Source organism: Bos grunniens, chromosome 11 (assembly GCF_055505025.1).
Source record: "Bos grunniens cultivar Pamir isolate PY7600 chromosome 11, Bosgru_T2T1.0, whole genome shotgun sequence".
Classification (NCBI taxonomy): domain Eukaryota; kingdom Metazoa; phylum Chordata; class Mammalia; order Artiodactyla; family Bovidae; genus Bos; species Bos grunniens.
Window position 1 is genome coordinate 45,252,814 of NC_141175.1, and position 25,650 is coordinate 45,278,463.

General features: G+C 37.2%; 1 protein-coding gene across 3 annotated transcripts in view; it reads left to right on the forward strand.

Moving 5' to 3' along the window:
* PELI1 (pellino E3 ubiquitin protein ligase 1) overlaps positions 1-25,650 on the forward strand; it is a 55,943-nt gene that overhangs the window by 6,361 nt on the left and 23,932 nt on the right. The window contains exon 1 of one of the 3 annotated variants that reach the window (XM_086326347.1): positions 19,443-19,597. The exons of the other annotated variants lie outside the window; for them this stretch is intronic. The gene's annotated coding sequence lies outside the window, so the exon portion shown is untranslated. Of the gene's footprint in view, positions 1-19,442; positions 19,598-25,650 lie in introns of those variants that run through there. 3 annotated transcript variants of the gene reach the window in all.

Genomic DNA, 25,650 nt, shown 5'->3' on the forward strand with positions numbered 1-25,650 from the left:
TATTTGTGAATATCAGATCTACTCTGAGAAGGCCATGATTGTTTCTGAAAATCAGATTTACTCATAGACTGAAGAGGAGTTTTAATAATGTCCTAGACAGTTGTAGCATCATTTAGAATAAGGATATAACCTGTGAGAATGACTAACATGGGAGAGACTATACTCATTTGGATATTTAAGTTCTGTCTCATACATGAAAACACATATACACACAAGACCATGCATATTTCTTAATACTTAAGTATTTGAAACAGTCATTGCTGATAAGTTTTGTGTCATTGATCCAAAATGGAAGAGATGGCATTTATCATCATAATGAAACTATATAACTTTCTTGTTGCTATGGCATACATTTGGAATTGAAAGACTAGCATGCGTTTAGTGTTAGGAATCTGGCTTTCAGGTCTTCTTAGGTTCATGTTTCAAATCTCAGATTAGTAGTTGTTTTAAGAACATGCTGATTTCCCACGAAGAGCTCTTTTTAAATCTGTATTAGAATTACAGAAAAATCAGCCCCCCCCCCATCCTCCAAGTGTTTGAAAGCTCCCCTTCCCCGAAAAAAAAACTCCATCAATAGGAGTTTTTTTAGTTATCTACTTATAGGACAATGTAGATGTAAAGATTATTAGTTTTGAAAATTTTTATACTAGTTCATTTTTTTAATAGGAATGTTTTTCAACCTGAGAAACTTAACATTTGAATGCTTTTTAGTAACACTGAATAAAGAAAACATCCTTTTTCCAGTCAATTATGCATAATAAGAAGGCACAATATTTTCTTTAACCAAAAATATGATACGTAGATCTCTGCAAAGAGATCAAACTAGTCAATCCCAAAGGAAATCAACCCTGAAGGAATGAAGCTGAAGCTGAGGCTCCAATACTTTGACCACCTGATGGGAAGAGCCGACTCATTGGAAGAGACCCCCATGCTGGGAAAGAGTGAAGGCAAATGGAGAACAGGGTGGCAGAGGATAAGATGGCTAGATAGCATCACCAAACTCAATGGATATAAGTTTGAGCAAACTCCAGGAGATAGGGACAGGGAAACCCGGTGTGCTACAGTCCATGGGTTCGCAAAGAGTCAGACATGACTTAGCAACTGAACAATAGCAACAAACATAGAAATTAATGGAATTAAGTAGAAATTATGAAATTTTATTATATAGTAGATTACTAACAGTGACCACTAAGCACATAAATACATAACTGTATAAGAAATACTTTAACCAAGATTCCTATTTTTCAGAAAATTGTTAGGTATCTAGTTCTTTAATTCACTCAAGAGTTTTTGTCCTTTCGGTGGATAGATAGGTAGATAGCCAGATCCTTTCTTCATATACTGCACATACTATTAGGATTAAGCTGCTTGGCTGGATTATTTAATGTGTTTTAAACACTGTCCTTTGAGCATGGAACATAGGCCATGTTTAATTTTTGGGCTTTCCACTAACTGTGGAAGTCTTTAACAAACTGTCTGATTCACCTGTGAAATAAAAGTGGTGGTAGTTTTTTGGAAAGGACTTTGAAATTCTAAGAGGTGACTATACTTGAAATAACAGGCAGTCTTTTGATTTGGTGGTAGGATTATGAAGCTGTTTTCTCATTTCCACTTTTTGTGGAATAAATAACTTATGAAGGAGGAGAAAGAGAAAGAGGGAAAAGGGAGAGAGCAGGAGAAAGAAGGAAAGAAAAAAATCATCTCTCACAAAATAGTAACCATGACCAGAAAGCCCTAGTAACTTGGATCTACTTAAGTGTCTGTGACCTAATGAGCTAAGATTCAAACTTATAAATGCAGTAGAGAGTAGTAATAAGAATACAGCTTCTCTTTAAGGAAAAAAGTTGCTTTGCAAAAGGGCCGTGTTATATTTCACATTGACTTGAGCATTATGACCATGATAAAGCCTATATTTCATTTGGAGTGAATAATGATGATGGTGATTAACAATAGTTTATAGAATTATATGAAAATTCAGTCTATTACTTAAGCTCTGTTGATGGTTGCAGCATCAGGTTCCAGGTTATTCTATTCACCTTGTGCGTTGCAAATACTCATATTCCACCTCTGACTTCATCTCTGTTTCACGCTCATCTTCCTCTCTGCCACTGGCTGGCTCTGTTTATCTTCCTTCGCTAGCTTTAGTAGAGCCCATTGCTCTTCCACGTTATTTTCTGCCATTTTTATACTTAGAAAGTGGATTCGGAATGAATTCAGGGCCTAAAAGAAGTGACATGTAGATGGCAAGTGTAGTACTTTTCCTGTGTGTCTTACCTAGTTAGCTGCTTTTTATCTTTTTTTGCCGTTTTTATGGTGTGTGTTCTAGTGGAGAGAGAGTGTATTGTGTCAGCTGGCACTCAGAGATAACTGACCTAATAGGATGGAATACTTTTTGAACTGAGTAATGTAGGAAATAGTAATAAACTCAGCCTCATAAGTTAATCCTGCATCCATCCACAATCTATACCTCAGCTAGCCTAGTGGATTTTCAAAAGCTGTTTTCAGCTTTTGGTGTATGTTGTTGTCTTTTCTGAAAATGTCAAACAATCAAGAACTTCGCTGTAATAATCATAAATAGCCTTGGGGGAAAACTGTCTGGACTTCCGTTGAGCTGTTTTCTGACAGTGGAGAGGAAAGGAGAAAAAGATCAGTAATGTGATGAAGTCCTTTATAACTTCTTCCGTCCATAGAGTGAATTATAAGGTGACTGGCCCTGATTTTTCTGCTAGTTGTAGTGTTCAAGGTATCTATCAGTTGCCTTAACCTTCAGAAGGCACAGTTCAGTTTAATTTTACTTTTTAACGATAAGCGAAAACAATTGGAGGTGTGTGGTTCTTCTGAACCTTAGAGTTGTACTCCTGGTTCTTGGCAGATACTATCCACAGTACTTAGTGTTCCTGTGGGTTTACACCAGATTTAATGAACTGCATGTACTGGAAACACTGAAAGCTGATTTTCTTTAATTTTAGACTACAGTTAACATAATGGATTTTTCTTCAGATTGTCTCTCACTACCATACTTTAAATGTACCAAAGGACTAAAACACCCAAATTACAAAACTAGTTAAGTTTATCATTCATGAGAAAATGTGTGAATTGTGTGTCTTTTATAAAGTACGAGCTGCTAATTAGAAACCACCGTCCTATAGACAGACTTCATGTATCTGAAAGCTTTTCAAATTTACTTACTGCTTTACTGTAATTTTTGTTTAAAGTAGGAAGATTCAGTCTCTGAATTAGTCCTGTCAGGTCACTGAAAGGCTGTGAATTTTGAGGTAGACTCTTAAACTGATCAGCAGAGAGCAGATCTGTGATGTCAGTGGTCCCAGATCTTTTTAAATTTCATCATGGACACTTCCTCAACAGAAAGTAAATCCCATTTTCTGAAGCTTCTTGATTGTATCACTTTTAGAAATGGCACACTGGTTTATCTGCAGATAGTTGAGCTCTTAAAGACCAATCTTTTTAAGGCTTTCACCAGAATTTGCCTCCTGAGGCTGTCTTTTAAATGGCTTCCAAAAAGATTTGCTACTTTTCCAAGCTGAGTAGGCTGTTAACAATTCAGTATGCCCCCTCATTCTCCTCCTACCTCTTAAATTGAAAGCGCCTTCATAGCACCTAGGTGCCCTGAGTCATCATGGCTAAATTCTAAAGAAGAATTGTCACATGGAAACACTCACCATGAAGTAAAATTGTCAGAAAACAATCTGAGTCAGAGATCATTCATGGATCACAGTGATACAACTTAGAGGTTGTGGGCTTCATTTAAATCTTTGAATGCACTTTCTTCTAAGTCTTTATCATAGGACTTGTAAATTTCAAGGACTTGTTTATTCCCAGTTAAATTTTAATTGGTTTGATTTTTATTATCTACTACATGAAAATGATTTACTATTTTTAATAAATGTATCCAAAAGGAGAAGCAGTATGGTTCAGGATAAGAACGTCTCTTAATTCAGGAGTCAAGAGACGTAGAGTTCTGGTCCATTTATTTGGGATGTACCTCACGTATTTCACTTAATGTCTTAGCTTCCTTTTCTTTACAAGGAAGGTCAGGAACTCTATGAGAGCCCTCTTTGGAACCAACCCATGGCAGATAAAGCTAATAGCTAACCCCCAAATGGCCCTAGACTCCTTTTTGGTACAGCACTGTCAGCACCTATATGGTTGGCATTCTAGATGAAATCTGTCATCTCAGCCTTATAAGGTCCCTTCTAACTCCATGATTCCATGACTTCCCATAGACCATCTCCCTCTCCCAGTCTTTACTGTCTGTTTTCACATGAGCGTCAGGGTTGAAACTCACTAGGTACATTTAAGCATTCTTATTCTTTGTAGTCAGGGATAGCATGTGTATATTTCACACAGGACTGTAGACTGATGTTTATACCTGCCCAAAATGCATGTGTAGAGACCTCATCCACAATATGACAGTGTTTGGAGGTAGGGCCCTTGGGATGTATTTATGTCATGAGGGCAGAGCCCTCCTGAGTGAGATCAGTACATTGTAAATGACCCTGGAGGGATTTCTCGCTCCTTCTATCACGTGCTGCTGCTGCTGCTGCTAAGTCGCTTCAGTCGTGTCCGACTCTGTGCGACCCCATAGACCGGTAGCCCACCGTCCCTGGGATTCTCCAGGCAAGAACACTGGAGTGGGTCCCCATTTCCTTCTCCAGTGCATGAAAGTGAAAAGTGAAAGTGAAGTCGCTCAGTTGTGTCTGACTCTTAGTGACCCCATGGACTGCAGCCTACAAGGCTCCTCCATCCATGGGATTTTCCAGGCAAGAGTACTGGAGTGGGGTGCCATCGCCTTCTCCTTCTATCATGTGAGGACATGGCAAAAAGATTTGTGAATGAGGAAATGTCAGGTGGGCCCTCACCTGACATCAGATCTGCCAGTGCTTTAGTCTTGTACTTCTTTGTCTCCAGAACTGTGAGAAATAAATCTCTGTTATTGATAAGCCATCCAGTCTATGGTATTCTGTTATAGCAACCCGAATGGACTAAGGTATGTTACACTATTAAGAAAAAATGATTGGAGAAAATTCATGGGTACACTTAAATTTCCAAATGAAGTGGAACAAGTCACAATGGTCAATGATAACTTGATCGACTCATTCTAACTCCTAAGTGTTTCTGTGGCAAAAACCTCAGGTTAGTGAAGTTCATAGAAATGTTGTGTCTGTTTGGAGGGCACATAACAAAGCGGAACGTATCCTAAATTGAGAGAGAAGAGGCCTGAGTTCTAGCTCTGCAAACTTTTTAACCTGGTTAATATCTTCATCTATGTAATGATAACAGACCAGGGCTTCTTGGGCATTAATACAGTGTGTGAATTATCTGGGGGTCATAATTAAGTGCATATCCTGATTTAGTAAGTCTGGATGGACCTTGAGATTTTGCATTTTTAACAGTCTCCCAGATGTGCTACTACTGTATGCCAAGGACCCGAGTTTGGTTTATGAAAGTGCTGTGATGGTATGAGGCTCTTTGTGCTGGATCTTTAAATTTTTACTTCTTTCTTTCCACCTGTTTCACATCATCCATTAAACTTGTTTTTTTTGAACCCTCTTGTTTTCCTAGACTCATTCCCTGTTTTCTCAGGCTAATAGCTTCTTTAGTTTTGCTGTTTTTCTTTTTCCAGAACCAACTTCATAGGTGGTCAGTCATTCAAGTTAGTATGGTAATATAATAGAACAGAAAGAGGCTTTGGTTTGAAGAAAATTGGATTCAAATTCCTGCCTCACTGATTAGCAGCCTTATGTAGTTGACTCGGTTTACCTCTCAAACCTTTGAATACCTTCCAGATAGGGTTGTTGAAAGGAGTAGAAATTATATGTAAAGCCCTCAGCACAGTGTTAAGTGTTCAGTAGGTGCTCAGAACTCAGAAGCTGTGTTTATTCTTATTGGCATCCTGATTTGGTTTTGTAGAGGAGAAAAAAGCTGTGGAGATCACTTACTATCTCTGGATTGCTAAATCCAGTGACACTTCTCCACTGTTTATCTAACCTGACTTCTCAGCAGCATTTGATATTGTTGATACTTCCTGTTTTTTGAAACATTCTTCTTCACTTCCGGGACACCATATACCTTACACTAGTACTTAATGCTGTTGCTTTTTTAATGTCTTTCAGAAGCTGCTGCTGATCTTGTAGAATCCTAAATTTTGAATTCCACAAGGCTTAGTCTTAGATTAGGTTTTCTTCTCTTATTCTGTACTCTTCCTAGGTAATTGCTTTTGTATGTTGAAGATTTCCAGGTCTTTATTTCCATCCCAAGCTCCAGACTTATATATACAGTTGTTTTCCATTGATGTCTCAAATGTAACTCAGATTCTCATGTTCAAACTAATGGGAACCTGAAGAATACTAGACTGTAGAGGTTTTTGAAGAATGAGTTATTACCCTTCAAAAAAGTTAATTTCCAGCCAATTTCCCCCCAAGTTCTCTTTAGCAGGAAATAGTTTGTATACTAAAATAATTATTTTAAAATAATTGACAAAATAAATATTAAAGTAAATAGAAGTTGACAATCAGAACTGTAACAGTAAACCTTTATTGAGCTGCTGCTTTGTACTAGGCACTTTGTTTCTTTCTCATAACAACTCATTGAAGTAATATAGGTAATGTTAGATTAAAAGTTAATACACTGTAATGTTTATAAGTAATTTACTGATCTGGGTCTCAGTTTCCTTCTCTGTGAAACAGAGATGATATTATTATTTGTCTCTTAAGAACATTAACATCTCTTAAGAAGTAATTAAAGAATTAATATGTAAAAGTCTTTGAAAAATATGCCTGGTACTTATGATAAGCACTGCATACATGTTAAGATTATTACTTATTAGTTATCTTAAGTTTACAGGAGAATAAACTGAGCCTCAGTGAAATTGGTTCAAGTCTCACACCTATTAAATGACAGTGTCAGGCATCAGCATAGACAGTCTGACTCCAGAACTCTCTTAACCACTCTGTTTCACTTCATCTCAACCAATAAGAATTTATCTCATCCTTTTGCACACAGACTCTAAATTAATGGTCTCATTGTGATCATAAGAGAATTATAATTCACTTCAACACTCACACCTGGTGTTTGAAATATAGAAGATCTAAAATATGCAGGTAAAATTTCACTTCAGTAAGATATGAGAGAGCTTCCCTGGTAGCTCAATCGGTAAAGAATCTGCCTGCAATGCAGGAGATCCGAGTTCGATCCCTGGGTCAGGAACATCTCTTGGAGAAGGAAATGGCAATCCACTCCAGTATTCTTGCCTAGAGAATCCCACGGACTGAGAAGCCTGTGGGCTACAGTCTATGTAGGCAAGAGTCGGACATAACTTAGTGACTAAACCACCACCGAGATATGAGAAACACAAGGATATACATCTTAATTCCATTTTATTTCATGTGTATTTTTGTTTTTTCCCTTTTCTTGTTAGCAGTTAAGTCACCAAAATCCCTAGAAAGTGGAAGTCCTAATTCTGTATTACTCTTAAGTGACTTTAATTGTCTTTTACTTATTCTGTTAAATTCTCTCTGGCTGAAATTTTCAGAATGATTTGGAGGCTCAGTAACATGTTGTATCCACATAGTATGCTTAAAATTAATAATTTCTATGATTTTGATTAACCTCTTGAAATTATGTAGTGATTTGTTTGTTTTCAGATGTCTAAGATATTTCAATTTCCCAAAGAATTTTCCTTTGAATTTTATCTGCTGCTTTTTGAATAAGAACTTTGATTTTAGCAGAATGATATCTTTATATTATATTTTAGATTTAGTTATCTGGTTATTATTTACAGTTTCTATAGTGGATTTGTCCCCCCATCCTCACCATTACTTATTTCTTTTTTCCCACTGTTGATTTTTTATTTTTATTCCTTTGCAGTATTTTTTTTTTTTAACTTTGTGTTTAGACAGTATAAAGGCAGAAGATACAGAGTCTTTCATAGCCTTTGAACTTAATAGGGAGGTAGGGTAGGAGGTTCTTGAAAAGGAGTGGACTTTGAAAAACCAGAATCATCTATGGGGAAGAGTCTGTTTTTACTTGTTTTGGGAACTGAATTCTATGACCTAGTGTATTTACTTTGGGGAAATACTTAAAATGGTTATAATATCAGCTAAGACTCTATTGTGACAGAAAACTCCGTTGAAACTGGCTTAAGTTGGGGCCGGCTGGGGGGATAATTTATAAGGGTTTGTGTAAACTGGTCCAGGATAGATGTAGCATCAAGAATAGCTCCACCCATGGCTCAAAGTCATCAAGACTCAGTTTCTGTATGTTTCTTAGTATTGCTTCCTCAGTGTTAACTTTATTCTCCAGCCATGCATGAGCAAAAGATAACTTTAGTCCATTCAGCCCCTAAATCCTTAATCTGAAAAAATTAACTATCTTTTTTCCCTAGAAGTCCCAGCAAAAGTCTTACTGTATCTCATGGATTCATACTCGTCCACTGCCCTTGTGGCCAAGGGAATGTGAAGTTGATTGTCTGGGACAGAGCCATGTACCCAGCTTTTGAGTTTGAGGGTTAGTCAACTACATCAGACACACATAAACTATATGTATTTACAAAAGGGGAATGAAGATATCATTATACCACCTGAAGGGTGATTGATTGATTGTTGGGCAGTGGAAAATAGATGTACTTTGTAGTATCTTTCCCATTTTAAGAGTTAGCACTCAACTAGCAAAGATCAGTTTGATTATTTTTTAATATAATATTTAGTGCTAATTTGAAATTTGTGTGATTTCACTTCTAAATTACTATTTTAAAGCAGTATGTAAATGGGAATTGCTAGAATTTTCACCTCGAAGAGCTTTGAGAATGTATCAAAATTTAAAATTTGGTGCTGTTTTAACAAATACCATACTACTAATTTTCCTATTAGCTGTAGTAATCCAATTTGTTGATAGCTAGTTCTTGTGAGATAAGGCATTGTCTTTATGGATTAACATCTTTTTCTAGGTTAACACTTCCTGGTGGCTCAGAGGTTAAAGCGTCTGCCTCCAATGCAGGAGACCTGGGTTGGATCCCTGGGTCGGGAAGATCCCCTGGAGAAGGAAATGGCAACCCACTCCAGTATTCTTGCCTGGAGAATCCCATGGACGGAGAAGCCTGGTGGGCTACAGTCCTCGGGGTCGCAAAGAGTTGGACACGACTGAGCAACTTCAGAAGAAGAAGAAGAATGCGTTAAGCAGACTGGGCTCTTGGACCAAGAAGTTCATAAAGAACTATAAAATCAAAGATTCTCCTGGACACTGAGGGCCTTAGAGAGAGGAGGGAGGAGTAAGGGGTTATAAGGGACACTAGTAAAGGCATCACATACTGATTTCTATGACTGATTTTAGTCTGAAAATGAAAACTAGATTCTTACTGAAAAAATGATATTGTAGGATTACTCTTGCTTTTTAACATCAAAAATATGAAGTGGTAAATGTTATTTACATTTCAGTCTCTAATACAATCATTTAGATACTGCTTCTAGCTCTTATGTTACATTAATATGTATATGAATGAATATATCCATCCCCATAGAGCTTTAATATTCTATAGTCTCTAGGAAATGTTAGTTTTTTCTTTTAAATTTCTTGACATCATGGAAATATTTATGCTTTATCCACCAAAATAAAATGAAGACTCCAAAGAATCTAATGTAAACGTATATTTAACATCATCTTGTGCTTTATTATTAAGTGCTGCAGAATGAGCAAAACAGTTTTCATCTTGGGAGTTTACAGCTTTAATAGGAGATAGCATAAGCTCATACATACCTATAATAAAAAGGTTTTATAAGAATAAGAGTTCAGGGGATAAGGAAAAATTCCGTGATTGGAAAAGGAATATCAAAATGGGTCTTGAACCATTAACAGAATTTCTTTTCAACTAAATAGTGAAAACATTAAAACAGTTACTGTTTACTGAGCATTTGTCATATATTCAGTTTCATTTTTGTCAAAAATATGTGGTATATGTGACAGAGAGAGGGACAGCCATGGCACTTTGAAGTACAGTGAATTTGAAGTACAGTGAATTCAGAAGACACAGGATTTAAAACTTAAAAATTGAAGTAATGGAGCTTATTGGGACACATCAGTTGGGGACCTTTCTGTTTCAGCCACCACAATAGCTCTTCCTAGTGTAAATAAAAATTTGAGAATCATTTCTCACAAAAATTACATTGTTTCTCTGTAGGTAATCAATGATTTGAATCAAAACTTAATAGTACATGACAGAAAACAACAAAATTCTATAAAGCAATTATCCTTCAATTAAAAAAAAAAACTTAATAGTACTTACATTGCTTTGAAGTGAAATCACTTAGTCGTGTCCGACTCTTTCTGACCCCGTGGACTGTAGCCCGCCAGGCTCCTCTGTCCATGGGATTCTCCAGGCAAGAATACTGGAGTGGGTTGCCATTTCCTTCTCCAGGGGTTCTTCCCAACCCAGGGATCAAACACGGGTCTCCTGCATTGCAGGCAGATGCTTTATCCTCTGAGCTACAAATTAATCTAACATTAGAGTCATTATTAAAGAAATCCCTGTGACTATATGGATCACCAATATTAGCAGTTGTAGACTGTATTCTATATCTTATAGAATCAGCAGTGTATCTATTTACTTGGTTTTTATATAGATAATAGTGCATTTCACAAATATAGGATGGTACATTTAAGGTAGATTTTCCACAGTACAGTGTGACATTAAATGAGTGGTCTTAGAAAATTTGTAAATAGTCTAAATATTTACTGAAAAACATTTTCATAATAACAAAAAAGGGAATAATATATTTCATGAGCTATTAGACAAAGCCAGTTCGAATATGATTTTAATTGAAGTTTATTGAATTATATGAGAAAGAGCCCAGAGTAGTTTAAACAAATAAGATCAGAATTTATGGTCTTCTGAGCCTAGTATTTTTTTCACTGAATGTCAGGGGTATATATTAAAGTGCCTGCATTTATGTTTCTCTGCAAAAGATTGTTCTGACAGTAAGTTTAAGTCATTTTCACAATTTATTTGCTGTCTAAAAATTTCCCTTGACTTCACATTTTGTTCTGAATGTCTTGGTTTCCTTCCTCCACCTACACAATATTGAAGGCAAGTGAATCAAGAGTTGCAAAGTAACAGTGAATTTGAGAACCCTGGCCTTTTCTTCCCCCAAAACAAAATAAACCTTTATTATAAGGTTACTTTTTATTGATACTAAAAAAAGAGCTTTTTGGCGAGTGTTCAATAAATGTGTGAATAACCTAATTGATTTAGTGGAATGAATAGGAAGCTTTGCTATTTGTCTTTGTAGCTACTTGGCTCAGTAAACACAGTGATAGACCAAACGCTGCATGGTCTAAGGTAAAAACAAAACCAGAAACCCTTAAAGCCCTCCAAATGTATAGATCCAAAGAGTAAATTTCATGTCTGTGTCACGGCTTTCTAAGAGAAAGAGCAGTACTTCTATTACAACAAATAATCATGTTAATGTACATAAAACTCAATGTTTTGACCAATGTTAATATGTGAAAATATCAGTAGTGAAGCTTCTCCTTAAGAATAGTGAACTGTATGAAATTCAAAGATATGTGTAGAAATTTAAATATATATACTCTACAATAAAACTCCAATAAGGGCAGGAAGCATAATGAGGGCAAGCAAAGATAACAGCAGAAGCAAATTAAGAATTTTTTAAAAACTCATTATAGATAGCATATTCAACTCAGCCTATAAATTTTAGGTTAAAAGGTTGAAAGGTTAAGTTTTAGGAAATTTTAGATAAAGACTAAAAGGTAAAATTTTAGGAAATTTTTGAGGTCCGATAAAAAGATACTCTGTATTGGGAGAAGAAAGATAAAGAAGTGTTGGTGGCAATTAAAATGTATACAGTACTTTTAAAAAGTACATTTGGAATCTGATCACCTAGCCTGAAATGCACAGAAGTGTATCATGTATAGGTTTATTTGCTTGTAAGACCATTAATTGGTTAAAAGTAGGAAATCTCAGAAGAATTCTAGGGGGAAAAGGAGTTTTCCCTAATTTTAAGGACTTCTTTAAAATATTTCTCAATTGTCTTTGTATCTATAATTTCTCTTACAGTACCTGACCCATAGTTGGCACTTCATAAACTGAACTAATTGCAGTTTTAGAAATATCCATATAAGACAGTATTATTTTGCTGGGCTTTAAAACAATACTCTCCCCACCACCACCTACCATAAGGCACACACCTTTGTATCTCAGTTTTGATACAAATAGGTTTTCAGTTTTTGAATGTAAAGAAAACTGATATTTTTCATCTATACAGTCTTAGCTTGAACTGAAATTACTTAAAAGGGAACTCAATTTAATAGCATTCCTTCTTTTCAGGTATCTGATGTATATAGAATATGGATTCTAAATGATATGGTTGGAAAGAATCTGGTTTTATCTGAGATGACTGGTTGGAAAAAAGTCAGTAAACTAAGGTGGAGAACTGGTTTGAGAAATAGATTTATTCTTGTCTAGTGGTCATTCCTAACAAATGTAGTTAAAAAGGAAGCTAAATTCTGACTTTCAAATGGTTAGCTGAGGCAACAACCTTGATTTTCCGGGTTAGTTCCAGTTTCAGGTACAAAATGCCTTTGACAACAAGGAAAAGAACTATGGTTAGCAAAACTGCAATTGTTGCAGTCAAAATCTGAGGGGAAATAAAGTTCAAGAAAGATAGTTGGGAGACTTCCCTGGTAGTACAGTGGTTAAGAGTCCTCCTGCCACTGCAGGGGCCACAGGTTTGATCCCTGATCTGGGAAGATCCCACCTGGTGCCACAGAGCAGCTAAGTCCATGCGCCACAACTACGGAAGCCTGTGCTCAGCAGCAAGAGAAGCCCTCACTATGAGAAGCCTGGGCACCACAGCAAGGAGTAGCCCAGTCTCTGCAACTAGAGAAAGCCCATAGCAACGAAGACTCAGCGCAGTTAAAAATAAATAAATCTTTTTTTTTTTTAAGAAAGAGTTCAATGTTGTTTTAAGTTTTTTAAACTTATTTTTAATTAGAGGATAATTGCTTTACAATGTTGTGTTGGTTTCTGCCCAACATCAACATGAATCAGCATAGGTGTACACATGTCCCTTTCCTCTTGAACCTCCCTCCCACATCCCACCCCATTCCCCGCTCTGGGTTGTCACTGAGCACCAGGCTGAGCTGGGAAGGGGAGGGTGGGAAAAATTGAGAGAGTGGCATTGAAATACATACATTACTACTACTGAGTCACTTCAGTCGTGTCCGACTCTGTGTGACCCCACAGATGGCAGCCCACCAGGCTCCCCCATCCCTGGGATTCTCCAGGCAAGAACACTGGAGTGGGTTGCCATTTCCTTCTCCAATGCATGAAAGTGAAAGTGAAGTTGCTCAGTCGTGTCCAACCCTCAGCGACCCCATGGATTGCAGCCTTCCAGGCTCCTCCGTCCATGAGATTCTCCAGGCAAGAGTACTGGAGTGGGGTGCCATTGCCTTACATTACCACATGTAAAACAGACAGCTGGGGGGAAGCTGCTGTATAGCGCAGGGAGCTCAGCCTGGTGCTGAGCTATGAATATACTTTTAACACAACAAAGTTCCAGAAGGCATCTGCTTCCAATTCAGCAGTGTTAATAACCTGACTTACTTAGCATTGTTTAGGAAACATTGCTGTGATGGCCATAATCTACTAAAACATAGTCTCCCAACAAGTTTATACAGAATCATGGGCTTTGAAAACTTTTCAAACCAGCTCTTAATGGCTTGTGCTTGGATGAGTTTTGTGTTTTTGTCTTCCCATGTTTTGTTGTTACTGTTTAATAAATATAAGCAAGGGTTATGTCACAGCCTGGGCTTTTGCAATATGCTTTAAGAGAATGTTTTTTTCTGGTCTTGGTAATCTATCCATGATTGAAAAAATACAGTGTGAAGAGATTTTCTTTGTTGTCAAGATATAAAGAGGAATCAGTAATAATTGTCATACTTTTTCTTTATGCAGAAACTGAATTTTTTAAACTGAGGTTTTATATTTTATTGCACAAATATTAAAGATCGTAACTGACAAGTGATTTCTTTAGCTTCCTTCCAATCTTACCCCACCCAGCTCCTCATCCTCATAGATAAACTCAACCATAGTCAGGTTGTCCTGGTTCTCAGTAACCTAAAAATATGAAAACCCTATCCAACATCAGACATTCTTTTTGATCAGTTTTGGCCTGGCTAGTTTTAAATAGCTTAATAAGCATCCTTCAGCTTTATATGCTGGCTAAGTCACTTTAGTTGTGTCTGATTCTTTATAACCCCAATAACTGTCAGCTTTATATACAGATTCTTATTTACATATATGTCTTCAAGAAACATGTATGCAAATGATCTCACATTTGCACATTGCTGGTTTGTTCTTGACCCATGGACCTGAGGAAAAGGACAGGTACAAACCCATTCCTGTATGGTGATCCCAGGGTCTTTTCCCTTCCTTAGGGAAGACCATTCACCTGGGAGAAATTGAATAGTAACATACACAAATGCTCAGGGAGCCCACCAGCCTTCTGTATTCATCAATATAGATTTTCATAAATAAAGAGTAAAAAATTATCAAAACACTGTGAAGAGACTCAGTAACTAGAATAAGGAGCCGCAGTGTGGCTTGTGTCTTTGTGGGCTTTCTATGGCTTGTGTCATCCATTTCGTCATAATGCGTTGGCATGTATTTCCCTCTTTGTCTTCAGATCTCTTAATTAGTTTAATCTGTTAGAAAGATAACTCTTTCTTCAAGATGACTTCTCAGGAATCCCCAAAATGATGTGTCTCATGCTAAGTAGCTTCAGTCGTGTCTGACTCTCTGTGATCCTATGGGCTGTGCCCCACCAGGCTCCTCTGTCCATGGGATTCTTTAGGCATGAATACTGGAGTGGGTAGGCATTCCTTTCTCCAGGAGATCTTTCTGATCTGGGGATCAGACCCGCATCTCTGTCTCTTACATCTCGAACAGTGGCAGGCAGGTTCTTTGCCACTAGCACCACCTGGTAAGCCCTTTATGTGTCTACTCCAGCCTATATTTTTAGATCAAGCTATCCCATCAGTCTATTCAAATTTGGCAAAAACCCATTTACCATAATGTAGTAATAAGCAGACTAAAAAATTAATTTGACATAATATCAAATTTGATCATGGACATTGTGGCCAGACATCTTTTGGCCCTGGCTTGATTGATTGAATTTTGCCAGATAGAATGGTAGGATGTATGTTTAAATTCAGATCTCAACTTTTGCCGCTTAGTTTCTGAATGACCATGAGCACATAATTTAGCCTAATTTCCTCATCTGTCATAGACAGTTATAAAGATTGGGTTTAACACATGTAAAGTTCTTATCTGCTATATAGTAGGTAATACATAAAGTTGTTTTCTTCCCTTTCTGAAAGCCTTCCTTAAAGACTTTTGACTAACTCCAGAGAAAAGTTCAATCTCTTTACCCAGACTCTTAAGGCCTGCTGTATCAGGCTCTTCTTGACCTTTCAGTTCCTCGGAACCTAACCTTTCCTAAGCACACAGTACTCAGGAAAGGTGTTTTTTGTTTTTGTTTTTGTTTTTAATCTTGATGCACGTTGTTTCTTCCACCAGAAATGATTTTTCCCCACTTAGCAAAATCTAGTCTGTCTCTCAGGGCCCAACTCAAGTACCTCTCCTTCTATGAACCTTTCCCTGGGTGCTCTTCCACCAACATGGTAATACTTTTCCTTGAAGTGTTTGCTTTAATATGGTATCTGTTTGGGGTTGAACTGATTGATTTACACCTTTTCCCCTCCAAACTGTGAGTAAATGAGTAGTGGTATAGGGAATCATACCTTTTGCATTAGTTTGAATATTCTTATTGCTTCTGGCATGATAGTAAATGCTCAATACTATTTGTTGGGATTGTAATTGTATTATTGGACTCTAGGTGTGATTCCAGATATATAAAATTAAAAGTAAGGAGACCATAGGCCTCAGTTTAAAAATTACTCAAACATCTAAGCTAATTAAAGTGCAGGGAAGCCCACAATTGCTATTGTTAGTAGAGGAAATCATTAATAGGTATTTAGTGGAATCTAGAGGATTGGGAGAAGGGTGGCTCTTTATAATCCTGCTGTGGAGAGATACCATCATCTGGTAACCTAGATCTTAGTTTTCTGTTTTCAGCTATTTAGTCAAATGAGATTATAAACTATTTAATACTCAAAATATTTAAATAACACTTCCCTTTATAATAAACTGATAAATGTAAGTTAAATTTTCTCCTGAGTTGCGTGAGCCGTACTAGTGAGTTAGGGAACATGAAGAGGTAGTCATGGGAACCCCTGATTTATGGCAGAATTAAATGGTTGCCTGAGATTTGCAGCTGGCATTGTAAGTGCTGAAACGGGGCTCTTTTATGGGACTGAGTCCTTTAACTTGTGGAATTTGCACTAACTCCTCCAGGTGGATAGTGTCAGAATTGAATTGAATTCTTGGACACTCAGTTTGTATCAGAATTGATGAGTTGGTCTTAGGGGAACACCCTTCACTCATATTTATTGAAGGTGATATAAGATGTCAGCAAAACCAAACAAAAATGTCTACAATAAAAGGTAGATTGAAATGATATAAAATTAAAAATTCCAAGCCTGACTATGAATTTTGTGATTTTTGTACAAAAAGCAATTGGTTTGGGAAAGTCTTTAGCTCTGTTTGTGAAAACCTATATATCTTGTAGAATGTTCAAATGATTGTTTCCCTCAGTGTCTTTGGTTCAAGAAGTAGTAAGTTCAAGATTAGTACTTGAATTCCACATACATGCCAGCATCCAGTGATCTAGAGTCTATGGCATTTTTTTTTTGAATGTGGAAATGCTTTGTTTCTTTAATAATATAATAGTTTAATTGAGATATAATTTATATACCATGCATTTGAAATGTAAAGTGTATACTTCAGTGGTTTTTTAGTGTAGTCACAGAGTTGAATAACCGTTATTACAATTTTAGAACACTTTTTTCACCTCAAAAAGAAACCCCATGGCATTTAACCATTGCCCCCTCAAGTTCCCATTCCCAACCCCCGCTCTCCCCGTCCCCGTCCCAGCCCTAGGCAACCACTAATCATAATTCTATCTCTGGATTTGCCTACTCTGGACATTTCAAATAAATGGGATTATATAATATGTAATCCTTTCTGGTTGGCTTCTTTCACTTAGCATAGGGTTTTCAGAGGTAACCTGTGTTGTGGCATGTATCAGTATTTTATTCCTTTTTATTGCCAAATAACAATCAATTGTATGGATGTGCCACATTTTATTTATCCATTTGTCAGTTGATGGACATCTGGCTTATTTGCACTTTTTGGCTGTTACGGACCATACTACTGTGAACATTTGTGCACAGATCTTTGTTTGAATATGTGTTTTCATTTCTTTTGAATATATACAAGGAGTGGAATTCCTGGGTCAAATGGTAACTTTGTGTTTAATCTTTTAAGGAGCTGACAAACTGTTTTCCAAAGTGACTGCCCTATTTTACTTTCATACCAGCAGTGGTTGGGAATTTTGAATTTTCCACATCCTTGACAATATTTCTTTTTGATTACAGCCATCCTAGTGGGTGTGAAATGTCTCATTCAGATTTTGATTTACCTTTCCCTAATGGCTGTGGTGTTGGAGAAGACTCTTGAGAGTTCCTTGGACTGCAAGGAGATCCAGCCAGTCCATTCTGAAGGAGATCAGCCCTGGGATTTCTTTGGAAGGAATGATGCTGAAGCTGAAACTCCAGTACTTTGGCCACTCATGTGAAGAGTTGACTCATTGGAAAAGACTCTGATGCTGGGAGGGATTGGGGACAGGAGGAGAAGGGGATGACAGAGGATGAGATGGCTGGATGGCATCACTGACTCGATGGACGTGAGTCTGAGTGAACTCCAGGAGTTGGTGATGGACAGGGAGGCCTGGCGTGCTGCGATTCATGGGGTTGCAAAGAGTCGGACACGACTGAGCGACTGAACTGACTGAATGGCTGTTGATATTGAGCATTTTTGTGTGTGTAATTATTGATCATTTATATGTTTTTTAAGAAATCTCCATGGTACACATATCATCAAACTTTTATTTGTCTAATTTTCAGCTTTTCTTTATGGTATAAAGTAACAGTACACAGACAAGAATAGAGCTAAAGGTCAATATTTTGCCATCTCACATGATAGATAATACTATGGTACAGGGTATGAGTCACTTGTCAGCTAGCTGACTGCTCTTTTCTTTAGTATTGTGGTATTGCCTCCAAAACTAATGAAACAACCTAGTAGAAGTGAAAAGATCTATTAACTGGCTCCACTACTTAGTTCAGTTCAGTTCAGTCCCTCAGTCATGTCTGACTCTTTGCGACCCCATGAATCGCAGCACGCCAGGCCTCCCTGTCCATCACCAAGTCCAGGAGTTCACTCAAACTCATGTCCATCGAGTCAGTCATGCCATCCAGCCATCTCATCCTCTGTCGTCACCTTCTCCTCCTGCCCCCAATCCCTCCCAGCATCAGAGTCTTTTCCAATGAGTCAACTCTTCGCGTGAGGTGGCCAAAGTACTGGAGTTTCAGCTTTAGTGTCATTCCTTCCAAAGAACACCCAGGACTAATCTCCTTTAGAATGGACTGGTTGGATCTCCTTGCAGTCCAAGGAACTCTCAAGGGTCTTCTCCAACACCACAGTTCAGAAGCATCAATTCTTCGGTGCTCAGCTTTCTTCACAGTCCAACTCTCACATCCATACATGACTACTGGAAAAACCATAGCCTTGACTAGACGGACCTTTGTTGGCAAAGTAATGTCTCTGCTTTTGAATATGCTATCTAGGTTGGTCATAACTTTCCTTCCAAGGAGTAAGCGTCTTTTAATCTCATGGCTTGCAGTCACCATCTGTAGTGATTTGGGAGCCCCCCAAAATAAAGTCTGACACTGTTTCCACTGTTTTCCCATCTATTTCCCAGTACTGTGACTTAATCAAATACTTTACCCTCTCTAGATACAGATTTTTCTCATCTGTAAAATGAGGGAATTGAAAATTGAATAAGCTGATAGGATATTCTTTAAGGTTCTTTCCAGCTTTACAGTGTGGTTATATGATACAGTAATACCAGTGATATTTTTGTTATTGTCTTCTTCTTCTTGTCCCTAACAATGAAGAATTATGCCTTGTTGAAAAATCTTAGACCTCAAATACCTTTTCTTCAAAAGGATTAGAGTTAGGTGCATTCGGCAAGTAAAAACCTGGGCACATGTAGATATTCGGTAAAAGCTTACTGTGGACTAGCCAAGGCCATCTATGTGAATTTGTCTTATGGGTTAGAGGAACAGGACATATGTGTCACCAGTGAGGTGGAACTAAAGGATGAAATAGTTTACGCACTTGCTGTGGGTGTGGCTAGAGGTAAAGGACCTAGGAGGAAAGAGTCCTTGACTGCATCCTCAGAAGTCTTCAGAGACCATTAGAGGATCAACAGGCTCTCAGAGGGAAGTCGTGTTCAAAGGTGAAATAAAAACCTAAACTACAACAGATAAGAAAAATAAGACATAAGAAAAGAAACATCTGAAAAGGCATAGATGTTGTGAGGTAAGTGCACTTTGTTTATTTTTCTTTTGGATTGATTTTTAAGTTTTCAGGGTACTGAAAGTTTATCATTGGTCTCAAAAAAAACAAAAAACAAAAAACCAACCCAGCCCAACTGAGATAAGTCCCAGAAGTTCAGATATTATAGGTGAAGACAAGGAAGTTTGACACCTGCAAGCCAAGGCAGATTCGGAAGAAGGGTGGGGAAAGGTTATTGAGGTTAAGGTCCATTTGCCAGAGTTTGGTAACTTTGATTCCTACCAGTTAGCAAAACTACTTAATGTTTTGTTTTTGTATTTGACTGGGCTTCCCCAGTGGTTCAGTAATGAAAGAACCTGCCTGCAATGAGGAGATGCGAATTCAGTCCCTGGGTCAGGAAGATCCCCTGCAGAAGGAAATGGCAACCCACTCCAGTATTCTTGCCTGGAAAATCCCATGGGCACAGGAGCCTGGCAGGCCTACAGTCCATGGGGTTGCAGGAGTCAGACACGACTTAGCAACTAAACAACAAACAACGAGATATTACTGAATCAGACATCATTGTAAATAAAAAATAAACCACATGTGAAAAGCAAAAACAGTTCTTAAAAAGAAAAAAAAGCAAACCCAAGTAACTAGTCAATTCAGATTGGGAAAGAAAAGCTTAAAAATTTAATTCTAGCCCTTTTCCCTTATGAATATGGGTCTTTGTCCCATTTTAAAATTGCTCATCATTCTCAATAAATAGGAGGTTTTGTCTTCAGTGTTTTCTTGGAGCTCTTTAAGAAAAATATATCCCTTCAGATTATTTGGTATAAACACAGAGCTTGAAATACGTAAGGAATTTTTATACTCCTGATGGTCTGTTTTTAATCATTATAAGATAAGTCATGATGACAGTGTATGAGCTATTGATGTATTTGATTGCCTTAGGAGGTGAGCAAGAAATACATTCCCCAAGTTAATAAGAGAGTCAGTATACTGGTCTGAAGAATGGCAGATCCTCAAGTTTTGTTGTGGCATCAAGTTTAAGGCATAGTCAGTCACAACTACATTCTGTTTAGTATGAGTATTGGACCGGTCATGTCCGGCTTCTTGCGCACTTTCATCAGCCTGGAATCACATGACGTGGCAGGGTCACCAAACAGCAAAATGTTAGAGTATGCCCAGATTACTTTGACAGATAGGTTTCCTGGACTGAGCACGTATCTACATTAGACAAAAGCAGACTACCTGAGCAGATTTACGTTCACAGTAACCTAAGTGGGCCTGCTGCCAGCATAATGAGCAAAAGAAACATTATGCAGATTTGCTCAAGAATAGCTGCAGGGGATATGACACAGTTATGGAATGCTGGGTAGCAACAGAAGTAGACTTGTAGCTATAAGCTAGAAGAGAGTTCATTTTGTGACAACATATTATTTGGTAGATATTAGGTAGATGGTAGATATTAGGTAGATATTAGATATACTAATTTACTACTATTTGGTAGATACTAGGGTATCTATTATTTGGTAGATATTAGGGCTACCAAATATTTTTCTATAAGAGCATTTGCTCCCTAGACTCAAGCTGAACAACAATTTAATGGGTGAGAGTATAGATAGTTTGCATGTGCAGCTTATTGAACAGGTATGGACCAGAATTTGCTCTTGTAACTTAATTTAGCATGCTTAAAAAAAAACAAACCTGAAATGTAATTAAGCACAGAGCAGGTTTATTTTTGGCTGTGTAGAGGAATAACAGGATCCATGTATAACCCTTCAACATAAGAGAACACATTTCTTAAGAAAAGATGCAGGGAAATTTGGACAAGCAGGCAGTAACTCTTCAAATAAAGCTTACAAGTAGGATCTAAAAGCTGCTCAAGTCAGTAAGTAAGGTGCCAGCCCCAACTCGCTCTGAGTACTGGTATCATATCTCCATGTTCATGAGCACCCAGTGAATCTATTTTTAAAGTATAAATCTGGAAATATGCATGATCAATTGGAAATGTGATTGAATGCTCACCTGTTCTTATGCCTGGGATAATGTAGTTTTTTGTAACAAAACCAAAAAAATCTGCTTTGTTGGATAGTTCTAAAACAGCCATCTTTCTTTGCATATGAATGGTATTGATTCTTCTGTTTTTTTAAGTAGAGTATTTCTTAACAGATTAAGTATTATACTAAATCTGTTAAAATAGGCTATTACTTTATTATGAAAAGATAGTTGAGAATTTTGTATTTCCAACGTTTTTAGAGAGCCTTTAGGTAGTCAATTCAGTCAGCCTTTTAAAAAATAGAACGCTCCCTTTTGAAGTACCGTGTTCCATAACTTGAAATTCAGTCTGTGTTAAAAATTGTTGAGTGCTTTCCTCCACTTCCGTTTCTTCTCTTTGGGGATACAGACTTCCTTAGGGAGGAGAGGGGAGAAGTGAATTCTCAACTCAGCCAATAGAATCTAGAATTACATAATGTTTACCTGTTTTCCCTAACACAGGGCCACCCACACACATTATGAGGTGCTTAAGCGAAAGAACACTGAACAGACTGCTTTTATGTCTGTGATTCCAAGGGTAACTGGAGGATGCTTTAGTACTATCTGGATTTTATCATCTGGTGAGAAGGTTGTTTATCTAGCTTGTGGTGATAGCAAAGGAAGAAAGACTTAGATGTTCTACGGCGTAATTTTAAGTGTCACATTGTCAGTGCCTCAGATTAAAGGTAGAGTTGCAAAATGAATGATTGGAATCATCAGATGGTTTATACTTAATTTTTTCACATTTGATTTTAGAAATATGTATAAATTATATTTTCTTCCCTCTTGGGAAAAAGGTTGAATAAATCTCAGGCTCCAAGAATTTTGTGTTTTTAGGGAGGTTTATGCTATTAATTTTAACCTCTCATTACTCTTAGAGAAATAACTACAGAGATTGACTACCTGTTGACTATTGGTCAGCAGAAAACTAAAAATTCTTCATTTGCAGTGTTTTTCCAATCCAGGCTACAGTATTTAGTGTTTTTCTTTGAAGCTACAGTATTTAGTTTTTAACATACTTTGGAATTCAGTGTTGTTCATTATTTTCTTTTGAACAATTAAATTTGAGAATTACATTGCTCTATGAAGGGTTCGGTAGCCAGAATGATGGTGCTGTCATTGTACTTTGGTTAGCTGTTTAATGCTTATCCAGAATTTAGCTTTTTCACCGCAAGTCTCCCGAGGTCCTCTCAAAGAGATTAGGCCTTTGAGATAACTACAATTTACTATTTAAACATTTTTACAAGGTAGGGGAAATTTCGGAGAAGGCAATGGCAACCCACTCCAGTACTCTTGCCTGGAGAATCCCATGGATGAAGGAGCCTGGTGGGCTGCAGTCCATGGGGTTGCACAGAGTCGGACACGACTGAAGTGACTTAGCAGCAGCAGCAGGGGAAATTTATAGGATTTTTTAAAATATTGAGAGTTTTGCTTTATAAGAATTTTAGATAATGTTTCTACCTGAATGCTTTGTTATTGTTCTATAATGTGGTAGGAAGAGATTTAATAATTCTAGATCTGCTGACTGATTAAGAGGGGGTGAGGCTCCTGCTAAAAAATGAACAGTTTTAAGTTCCCAGCAGTGTTCTTTTCTGAAGCATTTTATTTTCTTTTAAAGAAAAGGTATAACTAAGATTTTCTTTTTTTAATTTTGTTAAAAACTGAATGTTTGCTAGAATACCAACATGCTGCCTAGTAGTGTGTGTGCATTTTTTATCAGATTTTCTAATCTGTGAGAGGGGAGTATACACTCTCTTGGGTATGTGTACAGCAGAAGACAAGAAAAAAGTTGCAGATTAGGAAGAAAAATTGATCTTAATAAGTTACCTACTTGGGTAATCAGAGTGGAAAGAGGAAATTTGTAGAAATATCCCGGCTACATGTATGTATTATTTTTCTAATGAAAAGAATTAGAAACACCATACTGGGTTATTTAAAATATTCATTGTGCTAAAAAATAGATGTTCTTAGCCTCCCACACACAGTGTCTCTAAATTACTGCTATAAAAATTTATGGGGAAAACATGGTTTGGTCAAAGAAAGATCAGATGCTGTTACTTTTGAGAACTTTTCATGAACCACAGAGAAATCATAAGATGAAATTTTTGTTCATTAGTGAGATTATAATAGTCATCATCTTTTAATAATGACTTCTCTCTGTGGGTAGCTGACTTTACTGTTAGAAGAAATATTGGAGATTTAGTTGTTATTTGAATTTTCAACCACATTTTATTTTCCCATTCCTTTTTAATAGAGCTTATAATGAAATTGTGAAACTATAAAAGAGTTAAAGTCAACTCCCTGTAAGAGCAGGAAATTGTTGTTGTTCATTCACTAGGTTTTGTCCTGCTCTTTGCGACCCCATGGACTGCAACACTCCAGGCTTCCCTGTCCTTGACTATCTCCCAGAGTTTGCTCAAACTCTTATGTCCATTGTGTCCATTATGTGTCCATTGTGTCCATTATGTCCATTGTTAGTGATGCCATCCAACCATTTTCTCCCCTGTCAGGCCCTTCTTCTGCCCTCAGTCTTTCCCAGTATCAGAGTATTTTCCAGTGTGTCAGCTCTATACAACAGGTGGCCAAAGCACTGGAGCTTCAGCTTCAGCATCAGTCCTCCAATGAATATTCAGGGTTGATTTTCCTTTAGGATTGACTGGTTTGGTCTGCTTGTTGTCCAAAGGATTCTCAGAAGTCTTCTCCGGCACCGTAATTCGAAAGCATCAAAAGCAGGAAGTACATACACTAAATCTAATTTGATTTAGATGTAGTTTTTTCCACTACTGAGAAGCAAAACATTTATATAGCATTCAACCTTAAAACTAATAATATAAAGTTGGCCTTGATAATAATTTATGGTAATGCTGCCTTATCACTTAATATTTGTTTTCTCAGAGATGCATCTTTATTTCTCAGTATCTAAACAAATGTTTATGATCTTTGAGATTTTTAATTTCAGGGCCTGTTATGTGTTATGAGCAGTAGAAAACTAGAACTTTATATATGGTATCGGAGTTATCAACAAAGAGCAGACCATAAACATGTTTAGACACTGAAAAATAAAGATGCATCTCAGAAAACAAATATTAAGTGATAAGGCAGCATTACCTTAAATTAAGTATTATCAAGACCAACTTTATATTATTAGATATATTATTTAGATTACCAAGTATTATCTAGCCTAACTGAATACATTTTACAAATACTTGATTTTTTTTTTTTTAACATTACATTAAGACCTTGAAAATTGCTGGTTTAACTCTCACAGTGTGAATAATTTTAAGAGACTCAAAATTCTGTGACTTGAGTGAATCAAGGAGATGGCCCAACAGAACAAATCCCAGTGCGGCTTTGTTCTCATTTAGATCCGGTGACAAATCCTATGCGGTGAGGAAAATGTTGTCCCCATTTTGGGGAATTGTGTGTTATAGGACTGGTTTGTAGTTTTGAGAATTCATGAAAGACCCTGGGTCCAGCCCTCATGACTATCAAGGGCCAGAGTTCTTAGGGCTGGCCTTAGAGAACCCTGTCATAGCTTAGTCCTTTGCAAGTGCCTCCTCTTGTTGGAAGAGAATAGTATCCACAATGAAATAATTAATTAATAATTTAGGAAAGTATTTGACTTTCTGGCTTTTCAGGATTTTATTCTAAATGAAATGTGTCAAAAATCACCCAGGGCTGCTGCTTCCTAACTCTTCTTTCTCCCATCCTTCTTTCTATTCCCTTTTATAAACTCTTCAGAACTCAAACTAAAATCCTGTTTAAGGTCATTGTATAGTATAGCGTTAAATCAAAAGCTATGATATAATTCCATATACAGAGTGTTTTCTAATGAAACCTCCTAGAGCATTCAGTAGTAAAGTTGCTCTTATGTCATAACTTTGAAAAAAAAAAAACCCATGAAGCATGATTCTGCCAAATTTAGATCAGTGTGTGGATACATTACTAACGTGCAGTTATTATCACTCAGTCCAATGAATGGCCACACTTGGTAGTAACAACTTTCCTCACTAAAGAGGCTGTGAATGGGGCAGCTTCACATCAGAGACAGGACAGGA